Source organism: Staurois parvus, unplaced genomic scaffold (genome assembly GCF_062004578.1).
Source record: "Staurois parvus isolate SC_StPar_1 unplaced genomic scaffold, SC_StPar_1.0 ptg000136l, whole genome shotgun sequence".
Taxonomy (NCBI): domain Eukaryota; kingdom Metazoa; phylum Chordata; class Amphibia; order Anura; family Ranidae; genus Staurois; species Staurois parvus.
Genome location: NW_028317932.1, coordinates 10348833 through 10353600, shown reverse-complemented (window position 1 = coordinate 10353600; position 4768 = coordinate 10348833). Strand labels below are relative to the sequence as shown.

The window sequence follows — 4768 nt, the reverse complement described above, 5'->3', positions numbered from 1 at the left end:
GCTTCATATTTTTTCTTTTTTTTTTTGCAGCTGACCTACAATTAAATTTTACGTTACAGTGCAACCATTCCTATCCATGCATTCAGTTTATACTATATACATGTCTAGATATCAGTAAATAGAGTGAAAGAACATAAGGCAAACTAAGTACATCAACTATCGATGAATAATTTTCAGGGGAGGGAGGTATATATTGGATCCAGAATTATTTTAAATACACTCAAACAGGTTGAACTGAATGGCCTTGTCTCTTTATTCAATCTTACCAACTATGTCACCATGTAGCTATAATAGTCCTTTATTTTGTTCATGCACAGTTTAAAGGCTTTTGACTTGTCTTGCTCATCACTCCTTTGAATCTGCCTCATTTTTGGATTTGCTATTTTGAAGCAGTGACCCCCGATCCAGGCTTGTACAGTATATATTTTCATATAAGTTTTCATTTTCAGGTGCTGGCTCCCTTATGGCTCGTCTAAATTGCATTCAAATGGGGTTGAAAGTAACAACAGCCTGACACCAAGTTATGATTCTGCAATAAGCTTTATTGTTGACAGCACAGCATGCTCAAACTCCTCCATCTGACATGTTGAGCTTAGGCTCCATGCATACGGGACACTTCTGAATGATGGAAACCGACTGCTGGAAAACGTAGGTTAAAAAATGTCTGTTCATCCACGTTTGCATACCGTGTTTATGAGCGTTTATGAGCATTTGCATTTAGAAGCGTTTTTTAAACATAACCTCTGGAGACCTTCCAAAATGCCCAGAATGCACTGAAAAACAGTAAAAAATTAACTATTTCAGACATTTTGAGAGAAATAGAGAGAGCAGAAGCAGAGAGAGCAGTATTTGTTGAGATTAGTTGTCTTTTTTTTTTTTTTTATGTGGTGTTTGGATGTGTTCCAGCTCATTTCTGTGCAGCAATTATTGCAGCAGTGTCTAACATTTTTTTTTTCATGCAAAACCTCAAAGTATGGTGTGCTAGGTCCATTTGAGTACCATGAAAACACTTTGCATGCATTTTTCATAATGAAAAAAGGCTCTGGACAGCATCTAGAAATGGAAGAGTTAAAAAAATTTCAAACGCAAATGCCTATAAATGCGGTTAGCCACGGTTAGCCATGTTTAGCCGCGTTTACACGTATTTACAAGTGTTTTGTGTTTGAAATGCTGATAAAATCTACTGCTGAACGCAAGTTTTCTGTGTTCAAAAAAACGACTGTAAACTCAACTGCCTGTAAATGACTGTAAACTATGATGTGTACATGGACACAGAGGAAAACATTAGGGGGAATTCAGGGGCTGCTGAAAAAAACGCTGAACAGCTCCAAAAAAGGTTTATCAGCTGCAGTGTACATGAGCCCTTAACCTTAGAGCATTTTGGACCTAGCTGCCTAGATCACACATATACAATGACATCTTGTCCTGCACAATAGCATTGAGTTAATCTAAGGTTCAATTCCCTTCTCTTTTTTTATAATTAGTGCTTGTCATTTTGTCTGCTTGTTGTGTTTACTGTGTACACATGTAAGATATTTAGCTACCTTGAGTGATTAAGGTTCTTGTATGTTCCTGTAACTTTGATATTGCTATAAATTTGCAAATATGTGCAAATAGCAACCTCTGTTATTACCAGAATCTAAGATACAAATTTTCTTAGGTTTCTTTTGCAAACTGAGATGTTCATTTGACTTTATATGTTTTTTGTAAACTTATCAAGCACTGAACATTTTGCTTGTTGTCTCACAGAATATGCAGAGTGTACACTAGTCAGTCCAGCAAAGTGCCATGTGCAATGGTCACCACCAGTCAGTCAGCATCCACAGTGCTTTCAAAACAATGTAATTTTCATGTCAAAAAACGACATAGAAAAATCATCTTAACATAAAAATTACATTTCGGCCTAAAATTCCAAATCTTTTTCAAACTCTGAGAGTACCTCTGAGCTTTCAGAAGAGTTAGATCTTTCACTTTGTGATATTCACTTATGCACTTTGTTATTCAAATAGATAGTGCTACATCATTTACTGTGTTATATATTTAAATATATTCATAAGGATAGCTGGGAGATGAGGTCCTGCACGTAACTCCACCTCCCTAAGGTGGGTCATCTCGCAGCCACCTTACCAAGTGGTAAAGTGAATTACATGCTTTTAATCCCTGCATGGTAGAGTGCTGTATTTTGTAAGTGTTATTCCACTTCTTAGCAGTATTAAATGTATCAAATGGAGAGCACTATGGCCTGTCTTTTTATTCTTGCATGAACTGCTTCTTGCATCACTGAGATGTAAGAAATCGGAGAAAAGCAGCATGTGGATTAAGAATTGTTGTCATTAAAGGGAAAGTGTTTTTGACCTACTGTTAGTTCAGGGGTCATTCAAGGAGTCGGTCCTCCACCGTGTAATGTAAAAGGGCACTGTGATATAAAGGGGACTGTACTGTAAAGGGCCACTGTAATGATCACAGCCCCTCATCACAGTGCCCCTTGCAGTTATGCCTCCCCCCATTTTTCTCTCTAATCACAGTGCCCCTTTTTATTCTCTGCCTCCCCTACACAGTTCTACCTTTGGCAGGGCAGAGGCAAGATTCATCCTGTATGTCCTCTCCAGGGTCTCCTGCCCTGCCGACAGTGTCATCCTATCAGCGGGGCAGGGGCAGGAAGAGCTGCAGATATGGATCATATTAAGAAGCAGATGATTAACCGCTTGTTAATATGAAAAGACTCCTAGTCTTTGTGCAGACCTCCAGCTCTTGCTGTCCCCTGCTCTGATGATAGGATGATATAGATGGTGGGGCAGGATAGCCGGGAGAGGAGACACAGGCATAGCAGCATAGATGGAGGTGAGCGGCGACTGCGGTCTGTGTCCGGACCACGGTCTCTGCTTAACTACTGCTGTGTGGACTGTCATCAATTAGCCAAAGAATGGTATCCTATACTATACAATATAGTAAGGGTTGTAGAAGACAACGGTCCCAATCATTCCACACACAGATACAAGGATGGGGGAAGTTAATTGACTCCATACGACTGTCTCTATGTCCCATCTTCAGTCTGCCAATAATAATGGGAAACTCTGGCTTCTGGGACGCACTACTCTGCACATTTCTGGGATGGAGATTTCAATTAATATTAATCTGCAGACATTCTGTTCTGGGGAAAGAGAAGAATGTATAAAGGTAAAAAACCTTGAGCCTTTAGAACCACTTTGAGTTGAGCAATATTAACTTCAGCCAACTGTACTACAGTTTGTAAAGCTTCTGATGGCATGTAACTTTGTTTTATCTGGCTAAATCATTTGGGGTGTACATAGGGCATATCACAGATTAAAATTTTGTTTGTGGAGAATTTTTCTTCCACCCTTTTTGTTGCCTGATCAATGACTACATAGAAAACCTGAAAGTGTTTAATCCTGTGACAGATCTGCAGGCATTCTATTTTTTCCTGAAGTATTTTTTGAGGTGAACAACTTCAATTGCAACATTCACAGAATGTTTCAGAAAGGTACCCGTACTCCTTGCCTTTGTAACCAATTATTTCAGCTTTGTAGTTAAGTTTCAAAATGTATCTTTGAGTATTTTAGCACTTGGAAATTTCCACCATCTTTCATGCCTTTAAAATATCTAATCCATGTGTTTGCTGATAATCTGAAACTGGACTAGAAATATCAAAGATTTGCAATAAAGGGAATGAGATTAAAAAAAGGTTTCATACCGTGTCCAAGCAGGTTTTTGGCCTCATTCCCAGCTTTATTGTCAAATCCAGTGAATTTAGCAATGTATTCCATACAGTACAGTAGAATGGTATTCTGTTTCTTTGATTAATATATAGTGGATCCAAAGATGGCACTCAGTGCTCTTGGCTAGCTCTACCACCTTGTGTCACCAATTTTCTTAGGTTAGGAGAGCTTTTCATGGCAATCTTCTTGAGAGCAGACCTGTTTAGTACAAACAGAGGAGCATTTATATATTTTTTCTAAGTGTCCAAAGAATAATTTCACTGGAGTGACACACTATGTGACAGGGCGGACTGCTACAGGGCAGACTTTCTGTGGAAAATCACATATATATGATCCGCGTTCCCAGGGTTTTCACTGGCAGGGGTTGCACGTCCACTGGCCCGGTGGTGCTGTGATTCAGTACAGCACCGATCACTCACCAAATTCAGTCCAACATTTGGCCTGGACCTGCTGATCGGCTGTTCCGAATCAGAGCTCAGCCTGTGCCTGTGTTTACATTACACAGGCACAGGAAATGAAGCAATCTTCTCTCCCTGGAGCACATTTCGTTCCAGAGAGAGAGAAGAAAGCAAAGTCCAATGCACACAGAGACAGTAAAAGCACAGCTAGGTCACATTTAACCCCCTGATTGCCCCTCAGTTAACCCTTTCCCTGCCCTGTCACAAGTGTCATTATTACAGTGTACAGATTTTTTTTCTGATCACTGTATTAGTGTCATGGGCTACTTCAGATAGCATTAGCATCACTTAGCATCAGTTAGCACCCCTCCCAGATAGTGTCAGATTGCCCCTCACTACATCAGTCATCACATTTAACCCTTTGATTGCCAGGAGCACGCTCATATACATAATAAACCTCCATTGCTAGTATAGTTTCTGAACGAATTAATATATTTGATCAGATCAGCACTATACCAGCGTTCACAATAGTATAGTGTTCCCATGACACCTGACACCCTGACACCTGCCAGCACCTGCATTTAGCCCCTATACTTAACCTCCCCTTCTCCTCCAGCAAGTTCAGTGTCAGTA

The 4768-nt window shown here is 39.9% G+C and overlaps 1 long non-coding RNA gene across 1 annotated transcript; it reads right to left on the bottom strand.

The window, feature by feature from the left end:
* Positions 1 to 521: 521 nt before the first annotated feature.
* LOC149465947 (uncharacterized) lies at positions 522 to 4016 on the bottom strand. Its single transcript, XR_016312194.1, has 2 exons — positions 3713 to 4016; positions 522 to 773 (listed from the first exon to the last, which is right to left on the bottom strand). It is a non-coding gene; the product is annotated as an uncharacterized LOC149465947 (long non-coding RNA).
* Positions 4017 to 4768: the final 752 nt, after the last annotated feature.